At 43.2% G+C, this 10,785-nt stretch overlaps 1 protein-coding gene across 1 annotated transcript in view; it reads right to left on the bottom strand.

Moving 5' to 3' along the window:
- SP6 (Sp6 transcription factor) overlaps positions 1-10,550 on the bottom strand; it is a 30,178-nt gene extending 19,628 nt beyond the window's left edge. The window contains exon 1 of the mRNA XM_029573726.1: positions 10,430-10,550. The gene's annotated coding sequence lies outside the window, so the exon portion shown is untranslated. The remainder of the gene's footprint in view (positions 1-10,429) is intronic.
- Between the last annotated feature and the right edge of the window lie 235 nt (positions 10,551-10,785).

Genomic DNA, 10,785 nt, shown 5'->3' on the forward strand with positions numbered 1-10,785 from the left:
GAACTACACAGTCTGGGTAAACAAATAAGCATGGGTGTAGCTTGCTTGTTACGGCAGTTACTACCCTGAATCAAATAAGCCCACTTACTTCACTTTCAATACATATCCAGAGTAGCTCTCTGCTTCAACGGCAAGGGGAATGAAGAAAAGAGGATTTATATTCAGATAACAACCAACAAGGACTGAATTGCACAGGCTGGGTAAACAAATAAGCGTGGGAGTAGCTTACTGCGGCAGTTGCTACCCCTAACCAATTAAGCATGATACTTCACTTAGCAGTTCCAGCACTGCTCTCTACATCAATGATGGGGGTGGAAGGGAAATAGAACCAAAAGGTTACATTAATGGTGGGGGTGGATTGGAAATAGAACCAAAAGGTTACTAAATACCAAGAGTAACAGATAAGTATGAGAGAGAGAGAGAGAAAAAATAAAATTAAAAAAAGTGTGAAAGCTTGCTGGGCAGACTGGATGGGCCATTTGGTCTTCTTCTGCCATCATTTCTCTGTTTCTATGTTTCAGATAGATTTTTGAAGATTTTTTTCTGCAATCTTTTATGTTACTGACCAGTTTATATCAAAGTAAACAATACAATAATTAGAATACAGGTAGGGCCTCCTTTTGGCGACAGTACCTTTCTATTCTTCCTTCAAAGTGATGAGCTCACTCTTTCACTAGGAGACAAGTTCTTAATTCATGTTACACAAACACTTCAGGGGGCCTGAAACCAGCTCTGTGGTCTTAAATCTCAGACACCTTGTCTTTGATGGTTCCCAGGTTTTTTCCTGCCTTCAGCTCAGCAGATTCAGATTCAGCTGCAAGCCCAAAACAGCAGGAGGCTGCAAGGTCAAAACAAATCCCAGGGTCGAATTTTCAATGTTCTTTCCTCTTCATCCACTTCTTGTCAGGCATTTAAGACTATTTTTTAGATAAAAGACAGGATTTTAGCTTTGTCTCTGAGGATACGACTTCCTATTTTTCAACCATGATCAATTTTTTTACTGTCACTTTTAATAACTGATTTTCCAAAGGATTTAAGTGTATAAAACCCAGTTTATGTGCATAAATTGCCTTTTCAAAAGAAACTTGATTATGCACAGACTTTTGCGCACACTCACAGGAGGTATTTCAGTGTGGAGCTGGGATGGGGAAAGGATTTACAAGAACAGGTATAACTTCATGCATATATGCCAGCGCGCATACTGAGGACACCTGCAAATTTTTGACGCAGTCTTAAGAGCATAAGTCTACTTTGAAAATTTAGGGCAAAATCTGCAGGTATAAAGTACCTGTAGAATTTAGCTCTCTGCAGGAAAAAGAGCATTTTTACATATGAAAATATTACCAGGGAGAGATCCTCTGGCAGATTCAGTGGCAAATTACACAACTACAGATCTGCAGAAAATATTAAAAGCTCACGCAAGTTGACTTTTTTTTTTTACAAACACTGGCCCGAGTAATAAAGGAGATATAATGAAAGAGAGAGAAGATAGTAACCTGGGAGTCAATAGCAGAATTCCCACCCCAGGACAATAATGCCAGACAGACTGAAATGTGCCATTGAGGATTAGTAACTTCCTCTTCTTTTTTCAGAGGTAAAACTCGTTCTGACTGGATCCTTTTTCTCTATAACACAGACTGTTAGTGACTGCAGCCAGTGAATGCGCTGCTTTTAACACCCTGCAAACCATGTCTAGCCATGGAGATGGAATAGGTGATGTCGGATTTACCTGTCCTCTCCTCCTCTAGATTATCATCAGAGTGTTGTAGGTGCTGGCTTTTGGCAGGAAACCCCCAACTCCCTGCCCGTGATTGATCCCAATATAGGTTACTCCTTTTGGCCTCCTTCTTGCTTTAGAAGTCTGCCAGATGAGTTGTTTTGCTGCCTTAGCCCCCTCATTAATGTCTGCCAGACTGACGCCACAGACAACACACAGCAAAGAAGGAACATGCTTTCTTTATATGTAAATCAATAAAGCCTGAAACTTCATTTTTATTTTCCAGTTTACTCTGTGCTTCTGGGTATAGAGGAGAGCTCTAAGAATACTAGTGAGGTTATCAAATTTGCGGATGATACAAAATTATTCAGAGTAGTTAAATCACAGGCAGACTGTGATACATTACAGGAGGACCTTGCAAGACTGGAAGATTGGGCATCCAAATGGCAGATGAAATTTAATGTGGACAAGTGCAAGGTGTTGCACATAGGGAAAAATAACCCTTGCTGTAGTTACACGATGTTAGGTTCCATATTAGGAGCTACCACCCAGGAAAAAGATCTAGGCATCATAGTGGATAATACTTTAAAATCGTCGGCTCAGTGTGCTGCAGCAGTCAAAAAAGCAAATAGAATGTTAGGAATTATTAGGAAGGGAATGGTTAATAGAACGGAAAATGTCATAATGCCTCTGTATCGCTCCATGGTGAGACCGCACCTTGAATACTGTGTACAATTCTGGTTGCCGCATCTCAAAAAAGATATAGTTGCGATGGAGAAGGTACACAGAAGGGCAACCAAAATGATAAAGGGGATGGAACAGCTCCCCTATGAGGAAAGGCTGAAGAGGTTAGGGCTGTTCAGTTTGGAGAAGAGACGGCTGAGGGGGGATATGATAGAGGTCTTTAAGATCATGAGAGGTCTTGAACGAGTAGATGTGACTCGGTTATTTACACTTTCGAATAATAGAAGGACTAGGGGGCATTCCAAGAAGTTAGCAAGTAACACATTTAAGACTAATCGGAGAAAATTCTTTTTCACTCAACGCACAATAAAGCTCTGGAATTTGTTGCCAGAGAAGGTAGTTAGTGCAGTTAGTGTAGCTGGGTTCAAAAAAGGTTTGGATAAGTTCTTGGAGGAGAAGTCCATTAATGGCTATTAATCAATTATACTTAGGGAATAGCCACTGCTATTAATTGCATCAGTAGCATGGGTTCTTCTTAGTGTTTGGGTAATTGCCAGATTCTTGTGGCCTGGTTTTTGGCCTCTGTTGGAAACAGGATGCTGGGCTTGATGGACCCTTGGTCTGTCCCAGCATGGCAATTTCTTATGCTCTTATGTTCTTACTTCAGCATTAGGGCATTCTTCTGCCCACAAAATAGTCTTTCTTTTGTATTCTGTGTATATCATTGAAGCTTTCCCTGTACAAATAAGTACTGCATATGCTAGCGACTTTGTCATTCTCTGAAAACATTTGTCTTGTCAGCAGGGACAAATATTCCATTCACAGAGTCTGACAATGCATCTGAGTATGTGCAAGATTTCTAGCAGTCGATCATTGCACAACTTCCTCCTATGGCCTGTGCCACTGGCACCCGCACATGCAAGATGCTGCAGGCAAGGCGGTAGTAGGCAGCAATACTGTGAGCTTGTGTAATGGAAGTATTGGGACTCGGTTCTGGTACATGTTACTATGACTGCTGACATATACTGCTTATGCTGGTGTTTCTGCCATTTTTAATTACTAGTAATGAGATACCAATCAGGTTGCCATGTTTGGTGGAGATGGGGTTAGTGGCTCTCTATAGTACTGACATGAGCTACTCTGCTTGTTCCAATACAATGTCATTTACTTGGCTCAGCCAGATCTGTAACCTAATGTTCACCAATTGCTGCTGGACATACTTAAATGGTCCTTTCCTTCTGGGAAACATCACAGCCCACTGAAAAGCTGGGAAACTGACCAAGCATACCAGATGAGTTCAGTAGAACATTAGGCTAAGGTGGAAGGGGGTTACCAATATCAGTGCTCCAGTTGTGTTTATTTCACAGGGTCTTGGATTCTACTGCTCTTTAACATGTTATCAGGAGAGACTAAGTTCTTACATACAGCAGCACTAAGCATTTTACCAAAGACCATAAATCAGTAGTAACCTCTTTGTTTTAGTTCAAGTTCTCCTGCTTTGATAATGATGGCAGGGCGTTAACCTGCTCATATTGTACAGATTCCCAGTCCTATTCAAAAGGCCAAGAAGAGACCGTCAGCTCATGGCCAGACTCTGTGCTTGGATTTAGGTAGTGCAGGTGTCTCCGGCACAGAGCTCCCAGATTTAGGAACACCTGCTCAGAGTCTGCATCCAGTTCTTCTTGCCAGGTATCTTAATATAGTTTGAAGAGATGCAGTGGAAGGGGGTGGGGGATGGGGGTTTGCTCTATGCGCCCTGAGACTCTCTGTCGAGAAGGGAGGGGCTGGACCAGCTGCCTCATTGTTGTGGTGGATCCACATGTTTCCTGTACTTTATAATTTGTTTCCTGATTGAGGGTTTGAAAGTCTCCTTGGTTATTACAGGGCTATTTCCCCACACGTCTAATCTCCTCAGAAGGAAGGAAGCCTTGATGCACACTTTGTTTTGCTATTAAGCTTTTCAGTTCTGTAGCTCCTGTGCAGAGATCAGGGGCTGAGGAATCATTTCCCTAAATGTGTTTATACCATCCTAAAACATGGCTGGGGCCAGTCTTGTTCAATAGCTTTGTGAGTGACACTGCGGAGAGGTTAGAAGGAAATGTTTGCCACTTTTTGGATGAAAGTAAAATTTGTCCCGAGGGAGCAGACAGAATGAGAAGTGATCTAAGAAAGCTTGAGGAGTGGGCAAACATTTAGCAGTTAAGATTCAATGCAAAAAAAATTTCAGTCATTCATTTAGGTGGCCTAGAAGTGATCCAGAGAAAAGGCCCAAAATAGTGCAGGGGTTGTAGAAAAGCAGTAGGAAATAAGGTGGTGAAAATAACAGTAAAGGAATGAAGAAAGCTTGTGATAAGCACAGAGAATCTCTAGTTGCGAAGGGAAAACTGGAGAATACTGAGTTTACATGAAAACATTTGGGGTAACAATCAAACTGCTCACAGTCTGCAAGTATTTTTTTACCTTTGGGGTTTGCACCAATAGTTTTGCTTTGATTATTGTCCTGAGAAAAAGTACCCACAGCAATTTGTACCTCTTTTTCTGTGCGTACTTTTTCCAGACAAAGCAATGTGCAAAGTTTTGACAATCCAAAACGGCTCATATCTTTGTCTCACCAGATCTAACCCTATCCTGAGAATGCCTCTGCAGAGTTTGGGAAAAAGTAGCTCCATCATTCCATGGCCCACGTATTTTTACCCGAACAGAGGCTGGGAAATGCTGCAAAAGCTCATTTGCACAAGGGAAGCCCTGTTTCTGCAGAGTGTTACTCTCATAGAATGTGAGGCTATAGCTAGGACCAGACGTGTACCGGTGCCTGAACTGGAAATCTCACACATGTCTCTGTACCCTCAGACAAAGACATGCATGAGATTACCGGTACATGCCAGACGCATGGCAAAAACATGAAAGGAGTCAGATCATGGATACACAAAGGTGTCTGAACTTACAGCAAAATCTATTGTAGGAAATAGTTCAGAAAGATCAAGAGGTTATGAGAAAAAAGCAGGGGGAGACCATAAAAGAGCATTAAAGCATGGAGAAAAGGCACAGGGGATGCTGTGCAGATAAATGGATAAGAAATTAGGTTACTAGAGACAAAGAGCCAGGAGGGAGTCCTGCATGGCCATCTCTGACCGTGCCATCCAGCTGCAATGATAGCCCAGTCTCTAAAGAAGAAAAAAAAAATCCACCTGCTTCCCAAAGGCAAAATATCTCCCTGCACTTCATCTCTCTTCTGAAACGGGCAGCAATTTCCTTTCTTCTCATAAAGCAAATTGATGATTGATATGAAATCTGGACTGGTCTCATGTGCTCGAGTCTTTTTTTGTTTGCAGGTCCACAAAGAAGCTGCTTGCAAGGGACAGCAGCATTAATGTCTGAATAGCTACACAGGCAGTGTCTGTGTGTAAGGAAAAAAAATCCCACGAATAAAGGAAAATATCCCCAAAGTAGTCACATTTAGAGGTCCAGTTGCCCCAGCACACACATCTGTGCAGTTTTCCTGCCATCCTTATATCACACAGGTTTTACTGCAGATCATATCCCAAAAATCAGGTGAAATACAGATGGTCACATTTTGTTTCCAAGCTCATGAAATTATTCTAGGATCCTGACTATTAGGAAACCCCACTGGGCAGTAATAAATAAGTAATGAAGTTTTAAAAAAATCCACATTGAGTGAGAAATCATTTTACTTAATTATAACCTTTACATAGACTCCAACAGTCACTTGTGATTTCATACAGGTCGGGATTATCTTGTAAAACCAATTGCAAGATGCCCAGAAACAGTATGTGCCCCTTCTAGCCCTGGACAGACACACACAGGAGAGGGATTAAGAGACACACAACTTCCAGGCTGATCTGCATTTTCTTCAACAAATGGTCTTGAAATGTGTAGAAAAGAAGCGGGTAGTTTCTTCGCCTTCTTCCTTTCTACCTAGTCTCTCTTCCCTCTCCTTCTGTTTCAGGAGCTCTGAACATCCTCATTAAAATGAACGGATCAATGTTATTTTTAAATAAATCATACAGAAACAGCACACAAATACTAACAGCAACCCCTCCCCCCACCAATCATGCCCATAAATTGAGGTGAAGCACTGCACACCAAGTAAAATCGAGTGCACATGGAATTGATTTTATGTGGATGTGCGTTGTATGCACTTCTGTTGACTGAATATGCCATGTTTACTAAGTTATATATTCAGGGCCGGTGCTAGGGGATTTGGCACCCTAGGCGAGCCTTCTTCCTTGCGCCCCCCCCCCCTCCGGTCTCGGCCCAGACTCCTACCTCATTCTCAATCACGCCCGCTGACTGGGGTTTTCTGGGTCGCGAGCAGATTGGGCACTGCTTGCGGCCCGACAAATCTCCACTCCTCTTTGCCACCACTTGCGGCCCCATATGGCTCGCACCCAGTGGCGCACCAAGGGTCTCCGGCGCCCAGGGGCCAATGCATTTGTGTGCCACAGAAAATCAGTGGCATCTCTAGACAGAAGAATTTGTTTTGGGTGGGGGGGGAGCCAAAATGACATTTCTTCATCACACCCTGCTTTAAAATTGGTTATAAAAAAAAAGTGTTGTTAAAAAAAGTCCAAAGGGTCCTCTGCATTATTTTAAAAAGCTGGCCAGTTTCACACTTCTAGTAAAACTACTATAAAATTATTTGATAGCCTCATTCAACTAATTCTATATGGATTATGAGAGTGAAGTCTGGAATATATAGGAAGGGACAGAATGTCAATACAAATCCTGCACCTCCAGTTCTGTATCTCTGTGCATCCACTGAAATTCCCCCAAACAATGGAGCTTGGATGTTTCCCTTACAGCTCATCATACTAAAAGATATTTTCAAATTCTGGTGTCACCTCACAGCAACAGCAGCACAAACACCTTCCACTGCCAGACACATTGTGAACTAACACAAAGCACCGCAAAAAAGACACCCAAAATCTATACTGCAATCCCATCATAACATAACAGTAATAACACCAAGGACTCAAACAACAATAACCCTACCTGTGAATAAGCAAGGGTAAATATTACACTGGGTCCTAGAATACCAATACACCACCTACTGAGGAAACAAAACAAACCCAATTGCTATAGATCTCTATACAGACACTATATGATAGCAGAATCTCTCATCATGGTCACACACACAGAGCAGAGACAGACCCTCACCAAATACAGAATACAAAATAAAGGAGCACAAATTAGAAAAAACTGAAATGGAAACCCCAAGAAGCCAGACTCTGTGTATTAGCAATGGAAAAACAGAACAACCATTCCTCATAAAACAAATAAAATCAAGAAACAAAGCATCAGTTATAATAGTAAAACCATACTAATAAAATATTTTAAAACTACTGATAAATAGAATTTCTATTAATTAAAATCATATACATTTTTTACAATTTCCCAAACACCAATAAAATATTTCAAAACAGTACATATATCAAATAACACACAATAATTAAAACTAATAAGGATTTTAAAAAGCCCCTGCTGTCCATACATGGGAGCTCTTGATTTCCAGTCACCCTGATATTGTCGAGGATTAGGAGGTTATCCTCTCTCTCTCACACATACTCACATGTCCATTCTCTCTCACACATACACTGTCACATACATTCACAGTCATGCTCTTATACCCAACCATAACCTCTCGCTCTCACAGACACTGACACACTCAGGCTCTAAGGCACTCTCTCCCCCTCCACACACACCCCCACACAAACTCTTACTCCCCTGGATTTTCTCATACACACTCATGCTCTCACTCTCACTGGCTCCCTCACAAACACACACTGCCAGGCAAGCTCCCACTCATTCTCACACAGACACACACACACACACACACAGGCAAGCTCCTAGTCATTCTCACACTGAACCCCAGGCAGGCTCCCATTCATTTTCACACCACTCCCTCCCCATCCCCCAGGCATGCACACATTCATTCTCACACACACAGACCCCCAGGCAGGCACCAATTTATTCTCACACACACACATACACCACAAACAGGCAGGCACCTATTCTCACACATACAAACCCCAGGAAGACACCCATACATTCTCATTCACAGACATACCCTCAGGCAAGCACCCATGCATTCACACACATACACCGCCAGGCAGACTCCCATTCATACACATGCACACACTAAAGGCAGAGACCCCCTCTCTTTCTTTTGCCAGCAACCTCAGAGCCTCTCTCATTCTTCTGCTGCCACTGTCACTGCTGCTGTATGGCTATTGCGGAGGTGCTGATTGCTGCTATTGGCACTGAAGCACATTCTGCTGCCTCCTCTGTGCAGGCCCCATGGGCTTCCAGTTCCTCTATGCTGATCTCGTACATTGTGAGATCCGCATAGAGAAAGTGCTACTCTTGCACATTCCCAAAGATTACATGTGCCAATCAGTAAAAAGTAATTTATTTCTTTTTACATTTGCTGTCTGATCTTAGTTTTCTAATCGGTTGGTCACAGGCTTTTTTTTTTTCCACCTTCCCTTTCTTATTTTTTTGCCAATTCCTTTTATAACATATTTCTTTTCTCTCCATCTGTCTGCTTCCCTCAAACACACAGTCAGGTTCTCATTCTCACACGCTTTCTCTCTCACACATACACAGGCACTCATTCTCACATGCTGTCCCTCATACAATCATTTATACACAGTCTCTCTCTTGCACATGCTGTCTAACTCTCACTCCCACATGCTGTCTTGCTCAAGCACAGGTTCTCACTGTCACATGCTCTCTCTCATACAATCATTCCTACACACAGGCTCTCACTGTCACATGCTCTCTCTCATACAATCATTCCTACACACAGGCTCTCACTGTCACATGCTCTCTCTCATACAATCATTCCTACACACAGGCTCTCACTGTCACATGCTGACTCACTCACACACACACACACACACACACACACACACAGGCTCTCTCTCACTCCTACATGCTGTCTTGCTCAAGCACAGGCTCTCACTATCACATGCTGTCTCTCACACACACAGAGGCTCTCCCATGCTGTCTCTGCAAACATTCAGGTCTTCACTCCCACACACACACACACAGTCTCTCAACTCATCTCATACACGCACACATGCACACTGTACAAACCCTCAGTCTCTCTCTCATCTCTGGGCCTCCTCTTCACGGGCCACTGCAGGATGGGCTCTACAGCGGCCCCGGTCTTCTCGAGCCGCGCTGATCCTCTTCTGCACGTGGCTGATGCTCCTCCTCCTTCCGGCACGCGGCTGATGCTCCTCCTCTTTCCTGCCCGCGCGGCTCCGGCAACATTTTTCTTCCGGGGCCGCGCGGGCAGGAAGGAGGAGAAGTTCCTGCATTGGCTGATGCTCCTCCTCCTTCCTGCCCGCGCGGCCCCGGAAGAAAAATGTTGCCGGAGCCGCGCGGGCAGGAAGGAGGAGGAGCACCAGCATGTTTAGACGCGACTGTACCACGGTCCTGCCGATCTTCTTGCTGTGTGTATCCGGCACACAGCATAGCAGTAGTTCACCGCTCAGCCGCTATTGGGATGATGTCCACCGGCGGCCATTGGCCATCAGCGGCTCGGCGCCCCCTAATGCTCAGCGCCCTAGGCGATCGCCTAGTTCGCCTAGTGCTTCCGCCGGCCCTGTATATATTCCAAACTATAAAAAATTCAGACCCTTTCATCACACAAAATTACAGGCATCAAAATATCAAGAATGAGGCCAGAAAATGGTTGGCTGCAGCTCCCTTCACAACTGCTGTTCACCCACTGCATATCAGACACTCCATACACAGCATCACTTTATATCCTCTGATCTAAAAGTCAAATAAAAAACTGTGACCCCACAATCCTTTCCAAGAAACCTGCATCTTCCCTTAAAACACACAGGGACAACCTATTGCAACAGAAACAGAAGAAAACCTTGGATGGCAGCTACTACCCAGAGCTAGAAACATGATAAAAAGACCCACAGCCACTAGCACTGGAAGTGGAGTGACTGAAAGAAATATTCTCTGCGGATTTACAAACCTACTCACCAGCTGCGTTCCATGGATAAGTGTATTCTCGAAATACCGTCAGTGAAATCAGCACACCTAGATCTGACTTGTAGAAGAGCATTTTCAGTAGCAGGCCCAAACGTTTGGAACTCCATCCCCGAAGAAATCCGCTTAACATCCAACACAAAAGAATTTTAAAAATTTCTCAAAACATACCTTTTTACCATAGCATACAAAATCAGTTAACAGACCTAATACACACATTCTTAAAAATAACATTTTAATCTAACACGTTTTTATGTGATAATTTAAACTGATGTTTTTAACGTATTGATTGTGATGTACTTTGTTTTATGTATGTTACATTGTAAACCGCTTTGATTGTCAGTCCTCTG

Source organism: Rhinatrema bivittatum, chromosome 12 (assembly GCF_901001135.1).
Source record: "Rhinatrema bivittatum chromosome 12, aRhiBiv1.1, whole genome shotgun sequence".
Taxonomy (NCBI): Eukaryota; Metazoa; Chordata; class Amphibia; order Gymnophiona; family Rhinatrematidae; genus Rhinatrema; species Rhinatrema bivittatum.